We start from the raw sequence: 12,088 nt of genomic DNA, 5'->3' as shown, positions 1-12,088 counted from the left end.
ATAATGAGAACATTTTGCTAACATATTTTACATTATTTATGAAGTAGCTAATGTGAAAATTGGGGTTCCCAGTGGTAAAGAATCTGCCTGCCAATACAGGAGACATGGGTTCAGTCCCTGGTTTGGGAAGATCCCCTGGAGAAGGAAGTGACAACCCACTCTAGCGTTCTTCCCTGGGAAATCCTGTGAGTAGAAGAGCCTGGCGGGCTGGTCTGTGGGGCTGCAAAAGAGTCGAACATGACTTAGCAACTAAACTACAACAAACAATATGGAGAATTAAGCTGGGATTTATTGATTGTGTTTTTCATTAGAGTTCATTCTACCAGTTTTGGTTCTGAATGTTGATAATTTGGGTGCTTTTAGAAACTTTTTTTCAGTGAACAATCTTATCCTGGAAAAAAAAAACTCCACCTTTGATGTAAATTATAAAAATTATACTTGTGAACCATATCTTTGGATACACACAGATGAGAGCGTTCTGTTGATAAAACATGCCTAATTGGAGATAGGAAGAACATCAGTCATGCTCTAGCTATAGTTTCTCTTCGTTTGAGCAGCCCTTAGTTTCTTTTTCTTACAAGTTTTTTTCTTTTCCTTGCTTTCCTGAGAAGCTAAGACTAGTCTTTGGAAGACAAAAAAAGTGCTTTTTTTCCTTCTGTTTGCAGCATTACTCCTTGAAATTATCTGTCACTCTTTGCATCATGGAGACTTGGTGAGGGCCTGGTTTCCTAATTTGACTATTTTAGGTAGAGCTGTGTAGCCTCCTAAGTTCTATCCATGGTGGGAAGTTACAGTTGCGTTTCATAACTTTGTTTGGTACTTCAGCACTAGATTACTGAGAAGAGTCTGAGGAGAAATACTGAAATCCTTGGGCAGAAGTCTGAAGAAATGAGAAACGATCTGCCTTTTCCTTGCTGAGAAAAACAATGCGTGAAGGTCCCAGATGGAGATAGGAAATAAGAAGTAGCTGGGATTCTAAATCCAATTGACTCTGGTTGCAATGCTTCAGGTCTTTCTAGGAAGGGAAATGGAGTAGAGCATTATGGGACTTTTTCAGACCATGTTACTAGTTTTTGCCTCAGTCACTGTTGGAGGTAGGCAGTTAAATAGAACTTCTTTTCAAGTCTAGCTGCTATCAGCCTAACTCTTAAAAAAAAAAAAATTATGACTAGAAGACAGTTCTCTACCCTGTGGGCCTGCATGAGCTTCAAAAGACTTTTTTTTTTTTTAAGACAAGCCTAAAAGCTCTTTGGTTCAGTTCAGTTCAGTCGCTCAGTCGTGTCCGACTCTTTGCGACCCCATGAATCCCAGCACGCAAGGTCTCCCTGTCCATCACCAGCTCCCGGAGTTCACTCAGACTCACGTCCATCGAGTCCGTGATGCCATCCAGCCATCTCATCCTCTGTCATCCCCTTCTGCTCCTGCCCCCAATCCCGCCCAGCATCAGAGTCTTTTCCAATGAGTCCAACTCTTTGCATGAGGTGGCCAAAGTACTGGAGTTTCAGCTTTAGCATCATTCCTTCCAAAGAAATCCCAAGGCTGATCTTCAGAATGGATTGGTTGGATCTCCTTGCAGTCCAAGGGACTCTCAAGAGTCTTCTCCAACACCACAGTTCAAAAGCATCAATTCTTCGATGCTCAGCCTTCTTCACAGTCCAACTCTCACATCTATACATGACCACAGGAAAAACCATAGCCTTGACTAGACGGACCTTAGTCAACAAAGTAATGTCTCTGCTTTTGAATATGCTATCTAGGTTGGTCATAACTTTTCTTCCAAGGAGTAAGCGTCTTTCAATTTCATGGCTGCAGTCACCATCTGCAGTGATTCTAGAGCCCAAAAAAATAAAGTCTGACACTGTTTCCACTGTTTCCCCATCTATTTCCCATGAAGTGATGGCACTGGATGCCACGATCTTCGTTTTCTGAATGTTGAGCTTTAAGCCAACTTTTTCACTCTCCTCTTTCACTTTCATCAAGAGGCTTTTTAGTTCCTCTTCACTTTCTGCCATAAGGGTGGTGTCATCTGCATATCTGAGGTTATTGATATTTCTCCTGGCAATCTTGATTCCAGCTTGTGTTTCTTCCAATCCAGTGTTTCTCATGATGTACTCTGCATGTAAGTTAAATAAGCAGGGTGACAATATACAGCCTTGACATACTCCTTTTCCTATTTGGAACCAGTCTTTTGTTCCATGTCCAGTTCTAACTGTTGCTTCCTGACCTGCATACAGATTTCTCAAGAGGCAGGTCAAGTGGTTTGGTATTCCCATCTCTTTCAGAATTTTCCACAGTTGATTATGATCCACACAGTCAAAGGCTTTGGCATAGTCAATAAAGCAGAAATAGATGTTTTTCTGGAACTCTCTTGCTTTTTTGATGATCCAGCGGATGTTGGCAATTTGATCTCTGGTTCCTCTGCCTTTTCTAAAACCAGCTTGAACATCAGGAAGTTCATGGTTCACGTATTGCTGAAGCCTGGCTTGGAGAATTTTGAGCATTACTTTACTAGCATGTGAGATGAGTGCAATTGTACTGTAGTTTGAGCATTCTTTGGCATTGCCTTTATTTGGGATTGGAATGAAAACTGCCCTTTTCCAGTCCTGTGGCCACTGCTGAGTTTTCCAAATTTGCTGGCATATTGAGTGCAGCACTTTCACAGCATTATCTTTCAGGATTTGAAATAGCTCAACTGGAATGCCATCACCTCCACTAGCTTTGTTCGTACTGATGCTTTCTAAGGCCACTTGACTTCACATTCCAAGATGTCTGGCTCTAGATGAGTGATCACACCATCGTGATTTTCTTGGTCGTGAAGCTCTTTTTTGTACAGTTCTTCTGTGTATTCTTGCCACCTCTTCTTAATATCTTCTGCTTCTGTTAGGTCCATACCATTTCTGTCCTTTATCGAGCCCATCTTTGCACGATATGTTCCCCTGGTGTCTCTAATTTTCCTGAAGGGATCTCTAGTCTTTCCCATTCTGTTCATTCCTCTATTTCTTTGCATTGATCACTGAAGAAGGCTTTCTTATCTCTTCTTGCTGTTCTTTGGAACTCTGCATTCAGATGTTTATATCTTTCCTTTTCTCCTTTTCTTTTTGCCTCTCTTCTTTTCACAGCTATTTGTAAGGCCTTCCCAGACAGCCATTTTGCTTTTTTACATTTCTTTTCCATGGGGATGGTCTTGATCCCTGTCTCCTGTACAGTGTCACAAACCTCTGTCCATAGTTCACCAGGCACTCTATCTATCAGATCTAGGCCCTTAAATCTATTTCTCACTTCCACTGTATAATCATAAGGGATTTGATTTAGGTCATACCTGAATGGTCTAGCGGTTTTCCCTACTTTCTTCAATTTAAGTCTGAATTTGGCAATAAGGAGTTCATGATCTGAGCCACAGTCAGCTCCTGGTCTTGTTTTTGTTGACTGTATAGAGCTTCTCCATCTTTGGCTGCACAGAATATAATCCATCTGACTTTGGTGTTGACCATCTGGTGATGTCCATGTGTAGAGTGTTCTCCTGTGTTGTTGGAAGAGGGTGTTTGCTATGACCAGTGCATTTTCTTGGCAAAACTCTATTAGTCTTTGCCCTGCTTCATTCCGCATTCCAAGGCCAAATTTGCCTATTACTCCAGGTGTTTCTTGACTTCCTACTTTTGCATTCCAGTCCCCTATAATGAAAAGGACATCTTTTTTGGGTGTTAGTGTAAAAGGTCTCGTAGGTCTTCATAGAACCATTCAGTTTCAGCTTCTTCAGCGTTACTGGTTGGGGCATAGACTTGGATTACTATGATATTGAATGGTTTGCCTTGGAGACGAACAGAGATCATTCTGTCGTTTTTGAGATTGCATCCAAGTACTGCATTTCAGACTCTTTTGTTGACCGTGACAGCTACTCCATTTCTTCTGAGAGATTCCTGCCCGCAGTAGTAGATATAATGGTCATCTGAGTTAAATCCACCCATTCCAGTCCATTTTAGTTTGCTGATTCCTAGAATGTCGATATTCACTCTTGCCATCTCTTGTTTGACCACTTCCAATTTGCCTTGATTAATGGACCTGACATTCCAGGTTCCTATGCAATATTGCTCTTTACAGCATCAGACCTTGCTTCTATCACCAGTCACATCCACAGCTGGATATTTTTTTTGCTTTGGCTCCATCCCTTCATTATTTCTGGAGTTATTTCTCCACTGATCTCCAGTAGCATATTGGGCACCTACTGACCTGGGGAGTTCCTCTTTCAGTGTCCTATCATTTTGCCTTTTCATACTGTTCATGGTGTTCTCAAGGCAAGAATACTAGAGTGGTTTGCCATTCCCTTCTGCAGTGGACCACATTCTGTCAGACCTCTCCACCATGACCCGCCCGTCTTGGGTTGCCCCGCGGGCATGGCTTAGTTTCATTGAGTTAGACAAAGCTGTGGTCCTAGTGTGATTAGATTGACTAGTTTTCTGTGAGTATGGTTTCAGTGTGTCTGCCGTCTGATGCCCTCTTGCAACACCTACCATCTTACTTGGGTTTTTCCTACCTTGGGCATGGGGTATCTCTTCACGGCTGCTCCAACAAAGTGCAGCCGCTGCTCCTTACCGTGGACGAGGGGCATCTCCTCACCGCCGCCCTTCCTGACCTTCCACATGGGATGGCTCCTCTAGGCCCTCCTGTGCCCGTGCAGCCGCTGCTCCTTACCTTGGACGAGGGGCATCTCCTCCCACAGCCCCTCCTGGCCTTCTACGTGGGATGGCTCCTCTAGGCCCTCCTGTGCCTGTGCAGCCGCTGCTCCTTACCTTGGACAAGGGGCATCTCCTCCCGCCGCCCCTCCTGACCGTCCACGTGGGATGGCTCCTCTGGGTATTTAAAAAGGACCACTGCAGATAGGCTCCCCTGGTGGCTCAGATGGTAAAGAATCTGCTTGCAGTGCGGGAGACCCAGGTTCAATCCCTGGGTTGGGAAGATCCCATAGAGAAGGGAATGGCAACCCACTCCAGTATTCTTGTCTGGAGAATTCCATGGACAGAGGAGCTTGGTGGGCTACAGCCCATGGGGTCACTAAGTGTCAGATACAACTGAGTGACTAACACAGTTTTACAATATAGGTATATGTGTTTGTTTGTATTTGCCCAAACAGAATGTGTAAAGCTAGTCTTAAGAGAAAAATCATTGTAATTCTCAATACTTAGCCATGTACTTGATGTTAACTGGGTTATCTAAAATATAAATCATTTGTGTGAAGTAATAGTTGTTCTTGAGTACAGGAAATATCTACACCTGCCAAGTACTGTATAGAAGTACTTTACCTGTTATTCCATTTAATCTTCATTATAGACTATGAAGTTCATAGTATGAAGCTTGTTTTGCAGATGAAGGAATTGAAATGGAGGATGAAAGTACTGTTTTGTTTTGTTTTACACTTTATGCCCTATTCAGATGCTGTATCAGGGGTAACAGTGGAATTTTGACTTCATTCATTTGGGGCACTTTGGCATGCAGATTGTTTTAAGTAATGCAACTGATTGTAAACCAGTTCAGTCTCTTGACACTACCCACCACTGGGGGAAAAAGTGCTTTTGAAGATGCTGCCACCCTCTGTCCTTCTCTGTAGCCATTAGCTATAATTGCTTAGGTCAAAAAAAGTTGTATACTTAGCAGGAAATGGGAAGAAGACAAAAGTCTAAGCAGAGCTTTGTACGTGACCATTTCCAGGACAAATCAGTTTATATCTCCAGGCTCAGCTCACTACCATGCACCTGGCATACAAGGCTTTCTGAGTTAATCAGGAGGGTGGGGCAGGTTAGTAGCTGTATTACAATCCATCCCTTAGAATTGCATTTGTAGCATTTCCATGTATAACACATTCAGACCTTATTGAAGATTCTAAATTATATGAATTACAGGATAATGGTAACTACAATTATATTGTGTACTTATTTTCCCTTCCACTGCTTTAAAGCAGTTCCTTAGCCTCATGCCCTTGACCCATCCCTGGAGTCCATAAAGCCAGGCCCATTGAGCACACGTTGAGCAGTGGTAGCTGGCAGAGGCTTTGGCTGATATCCGTGATGGGGAATTCTAGGGGATGAAAAAGGCAAGGCTTTGCTGAAAGTTGCACGTGTGTCATGCCATGTCTGTGGTCTCTGCCCCACTCCATCATGTAATAACCATCATTGCAATAACAATGTGTTTTACAGCAAACACCACATGACCAATTGTATGTCAGTAGAATCTTGTTACATACTAATGTTGCCCGAAAATACTTCCCAATCTGAGGATCTGAAAATAAAACTTAATCCCTGTATGGTTGTTAGCATAACTGATGCCATCTTGGGCCCTTACTGTTTCTCCCTCCACTGACCCTACCCAGAACTATACAGTGAACCACTTTTCTGTCATCAAGGGCTTTGTATCAAATAGTTAATAGGTATTGTTTAATAATGATCAGGACCAGGTGGCCTCTATGCTCTGTTAGTCCCCAAACAACGATGAAAACCTTTGCTGATGAATTCCTGGTGCCCAGGAGACTAGTTACCCATTCATGAATCTTAGTTAGGAACGCTTGTCCTGTTTCCAAGTACCTACCTCATATCCTAGGTTAACTATACAATTATCCCAATGGTCTCCCAATGATGTAGAGTATAGCTGTGAACGTTTCTGGATTATCCACCTGACCCCTTCCCTCCCTGTAAGTTACCCTACAGTAAAATGACCCATTGATTACACAGAGCTGCCTGCCTGGCATTTTGTTTTCAAGATGCCTTCTGTTTGGTTTACACTGCATTCCTTCCATCCTCCAATAATTGGCAAGCCAAGCAGTAAGCTGGAAACAACGCAGGAATGAGTAAAGGGGCCGTGCTAGGGGAAAGCCCATTGTTCACAGGGAAAATCCCAGGCTGGCGAGCTGCTTCCACAGAGGGTGGCCTGGCTAGGTTTATGGAACGCCAGGCATTGCGTGAGTACAGGAACACACGAAAAAGGCTCCAAAGGGCAAATAGCTAGATATAGTAATGGAAATGGGAAATCAAAAATGGGAAGAAAGTGAGCAAACTCTTGGTTGTTATGTGGCTTTGTTATGGGCTCTAAGTACTAGCACAGAAAAGGAATTACAGCTCAGCAGGAAACTAGATAAGACTAAAGGCAGTGCCTTTAGGGAGGGATGTCTGGACAGCATGCTCTGCCACCTGGGCCATTACATCAAAATAACAACGGGAAGAATGTATTGAAATGGTTGCATTTTACATGGTTAAAGTGCAGAGCCATAGGCTGCCCCATTCCAAGGTGAGGACTATTATTTTGCAGGAGAATTGAGACTCCAGAGGTGGGGTCATAACTAAATGGCCTGTGTTTTAGGACATAACTAAAACAGGCCACTAGGAATCAGAAATAATTGAGGTGAGATCCTTAAGAGCTGAAAACAACTAAGTGGGAATATTCCTCTGCTGAATTAGTAGCATTAGCCATCAGGTTTAAAACCAAATTGAAAGGAAATTTTTCCAGCTTTAGTATTGCATTTATAGGATGCTTGAGGAGGTGGTATTAAATGGATCAGAAATGTCCCCAATGGCCTGGGTTACAGTCATCCTGCCCTCTGGCAATATTTGCATGCATTTGGGGTGGGTGAAAACTGACAGCACCTAGCCAATTTGATTGAATGGATATGTGCAGGTAGTATATACCTGGCTTGGCCAAATGAGGGAGAGATGCTATTCCTCCCTTCCTGGGCATTTATGGAAGAGTTAAAAGAAATAATGAGTTCCTCTTCTGAAACTCCTGTTAGATATATGTTGGATCCTTTCAATCTATTCACCTGTAAGTTGATGCTCCCGGTCTCTTCACAGCCTTTTTATATATTTTTCAACCCTTTGCCTCTCGATGCTGCTTTCTAATTTTCGTACTAGTGTTGTCTAGCCTAGAGTTTATCCAATATGGTGAGGTCTTTTTGTTTTGTTTTTTAATTTGATTACTACTTTTAAAAAACTTCAAGACTACTTAAAAATAATTTCCAGTACTTCTAAGTGGTTATTTTTCATATTCACCTGTTTTATTTTTTTTTTTGTTTTATCTTTTAAAATGAAAGTTAACCTTCAGTTTGTCTCTTCGGGCATTCTAAATATCTATTTTAAAGTTTTTGTCATCCTGTAACTTAAAATTATTTTAAATTTTGTCCAGGATGAATTCATGTTCTTGTTGTTGATTTTATTGTTCGTTTTTCTTTTTCTTAATTAAATATAAATTTATTTATTTTAACAGGAGGTTAATTACTTTACAGTATTGTATTGGTTTTGCCATACATCAACATGAATCTGCCACAGGTATACACATGTTCCCCATCCTGAACCCCCCTCCATCCTCCCTCCCTGTACCATCCCTCTGGGTCGTCTCAGTGCACCAGCACCAAGCATCCAGTATCATGCATTGAACCTGCACTGGCGATTCATTACTTATATGATATTATACATGTTTCAATGCCATTCTCCCAAATCATCCCACCCTCTCACTCTCCCACAGAGTCCAAAAGACTGTTCTATACATCTGTGTCTCTTTTGCTGTCTCACATACAGGGTTATCATTACCATCTTTCTAAATTCCATATATATGCGTTAGTATACAGTATTGGTGTTTTTCTTTCTGACTTACTTCACTCTGTATAATAGGCTCCAGTTTCATCCACCTCATTAGAACTGATTCAAATGTATTCTTAATGGCTGAGTAATACTCCATTGTGTATATGTACCACGGCTTTCTTATCCATTCGTCTGCTGATGGACATCTAGGTTGCTTCCATGTCCTGGCTATTATAAACAGTGCTGTGATGAACGTTGGGGTACATGTGTCTCTTTCAGTTCTGGTTTCCTCGGTGTGTATGCCCAGCAGTGGGATTGCTTGGTCATAAGGCAGTTCTATTTCCAGTTTTTTAAGGAATCTCCACACTGTTCTCCATAGTGGCTGTACTAGTTTTCATTCCCACCAACAATGCAAGAGGGTTCCCTTTTCTCCACACCCTCTCCAGCATTTATTGCTTATAGACTTTTGGATCGCAGCCATTCTGACTGGTGTGAAATGGTACCTCACTGTGGTTTTGATTTGCATTTCTCTGATAATGAGTGATGTTATCTTTTCATGTGTTTGTTAGCCATCTGTGTGTCTTCTTTGGAGAAATGTCTATTTAGTTCTTTGGCCCATTTTTTTGATTGGGTCGTTTATTTTCTGGAATTGAACTGCAAGAGTTGCTTGTATATTTTTGAGATTAGTTGTTTGTCAGTTGCTTCATTTGCTATTATTTTCTCCTATTCCGAAGGCTGTCTTTTCACCTTGCTTATAGTTTCCTTTGTTGTGCAGAAGCTTTTAAGTTTAATTAGGTCCCATTTGTTTATTTTTGCTTTTATTTCCAGTATTCTGGGAGGTGGGTCATAGAGGATCCTGGTGTGATGTATGTCGAGAGTGTTTTGTCTATGTTCTCCTCTTGGAGTTTTATAGTTTCTGGTCTTACATTTAGATCTTTAACCTATTTTGAGTTTATTTTTGTGTATGGTGTTAGAAAGTGTTCTAGTTTCATTCTTTTACAAGTGGTTGACCAGTTTTCCCAGCACCACTTGTTAAAGAGATTGTCTTTAATCCCATTGTATATTCTTGCCTCCTTTGTCAAAGATAAGGTGTCCATAGGTGCGTGGATTTATCTCTGGGCTTTCTATTTTGTTCCATTGATCTATATTTTTGTCTTTGTGCCAATACCATACTGTCTTGATGACTGTGGCTTTGTAGTAGAGCCTGAAGTCAGGCAGGTTGATTCCTCCAGTTTCATTCTTCTTTCTCAAGATTGCTTTGGCTGTTCAAGGTTTTTTGTATTTCCATACAAATTGTGAAATTATTTGTTCTAGCTCTGTGAAAAATACCACTGGTAGCTTGATAGGGATTGCACTGAATCTAAATTGCTCTGGTTAGTATACTCATTTTAACTATATTGATTCTTCCAATCCATGAACATTGTATATTTCTCCATCTATTAGTGTTCTCTTTGATTTCTTTCACCAGTGTTTTATAGTTTTCTATATATAGGTCTTTAGTTTCTTTAGGTAGATATATTCCTAAGTATTTTATTCTTTTGGTTGCAATGGTGAATGGAATACTTTCCTTAATTTCTTTTTCTCATTGTTAGTGTATAGGAATACAAGGATTTTCTGTGTGTTGATTTTATATCCTGCAACTTTACTATATTCATTGATTAGCTCTAGTAATTTTCTGGTGGAGTCTTTAGGGTTTTCTATGTAGAGGATCATGTCATCTGCAAACAGTGAGAGTTTTACTTCTTCTTTTCCAATTTGGATTCCTTTTATTTCTTTTTCTGCTCTGATTGCTGTGGCCAAAACTTCCAAAACTATGTTGAATAGTAGTGGTGAAAGTGGGCACCCTTGTCTTGTTCCTGACTTTAGGGGAAATGCTGTTCAATTTTTCACCATTGAGGATAATGTTTGCTGTGGGTTTGTCATATATAGCTTTTATTATGTTGAGGTATGTTCCTTCTATCCCTGCTTCCTAGAGAGTTTTTATCATAAATGGATGTTGAATTTTGTCAAAGGCTTTCTCTGCATCTATTGAGATAATCATATGGCTTTTATTTTTCAATTTGTTAATGTGATGAATTACATTGATTGATTTGCAGATATTGAAGAATCCTTGCATCCCTGGGATAAAGCCCACTTGGTCATGGTGTATGATCTTTTTAATGTGTTGTTGGATTCTGATTGCTAGAATTTTGTTGAGGAGTTTTGCATCTATGTTCATCAGTGATATTGGCCTGTAGTTTTCTTTTTTTGTGGCATCTTTGTCAGGTTTTGGTATTAGGGTGATGGTGGCCTCATAGAATGAATTTGGAAGTTTACCTTCCTCTGCAATTTTCTGGAAGAGTTTGAGTAGGATAGGTGTTAGCTCTTCTCTAAATTTGTGATAGAATTCAGCTGTGAAGCCATCTGGACCTGGGCTTTTGTATGCTGGAAGATTTCTGATTACAGTTTCAATTTCCATGCTTGTGATGGGTCTATTAAGATTTTGTATTTCTTCCTGGTTCAGTTTTGGAAAGTTGTACTTTTCTAAGAATTTGTCCATTTCTTCCACGTTGTCCATTTTATTGGCATATAACTGCTGATAGTAGTCTCTTATGATCCTTTGTATTTCTGTGTTGTCTGTTGTGATCTCTCCATTTTCATTTCTCATTTTATTGATTTGATTTTTCTCCCTTTGTTTCTTGATGAGTCTGACTAATGGTTTGTCAATTTTATTTATCCTTTCAAAGAACCAGCTTTTGGCTTTGTTGATTTTTGCTGTGGTCTCTTTTGTTTCTTTTGCATTTATTTCTGCCCTAATTTTTAAGATTTCTTTCCTTCTGCTAACCCTGGGGTTCTTCATTTCTTCCTTTTCTAGTTGCTTTAGGTGTAGAGTTAGGTTATTTGACGTTATTCTTGTTTCTTGAGGTATGCCTATATTGGTATGAACTTTCCCCTTAGCACTGCTTTTACAGTGTCCCACAGGTTTTGGGTTGTTGTGTTTCCATCTTCATTCGTTTCTATGCATATTTTGATTTCTTTTTTGATTTCTTCTGTGATTTGTTGGTTATTCAGCAGCATGTTGTTCAGCCTCCATATGTTGCAATTTTTAATAGTTTTTCTCCTGTAGTTGAGATCTAATCTTACTGCACTGTGGTCAGAAAAGATGCTTGGAATGATTTTTTTTTTTAATTTACCAGGGCTAGATTTATGGCCCAAGATGTGATCTATCCTGGAGAAGGTTCCGTGTGCCCTTGAGAAAAAGGTGAAATTCATTGTTTTGGGGTGAAATGTCCTATAGATATCAATTAGGTCTACCTGGTGTATTGTATCGTTTAAAGCTTGTGTTTCCTTGTTAATTTTCTGTTTACTTGATCTATCCATAGGTGTGAGTGGGGTATTAAAGTCTCCCACTATTATTGTGTTACTGTTAATTTCCCCTTTCATACTTGTTAGCATTTGTCTTACATATTGTGGTGCTCCTATGTTGGGTGCATATATATTTATAATTGTTATATCTTCTTCTTTAATTGATCCTTTGATCATTATGTAGT

Source organism: Capra hircus, chromosome 26, assembly GCF_001704415.2.
Source record: "Capra hircus breed San Clemente chromosome 26, ASM170441v1, whole genome shotgun sequence".
In the NCBI taxonomy this organism is placed as follows: Eukaryota; Metazoa; Chordata; class Mammalia; order Artiodactyla; family Bovidae; genus Capra; species Capra hircus.
Note: the sequence above shows the minus strand (reverse complement) of the source record.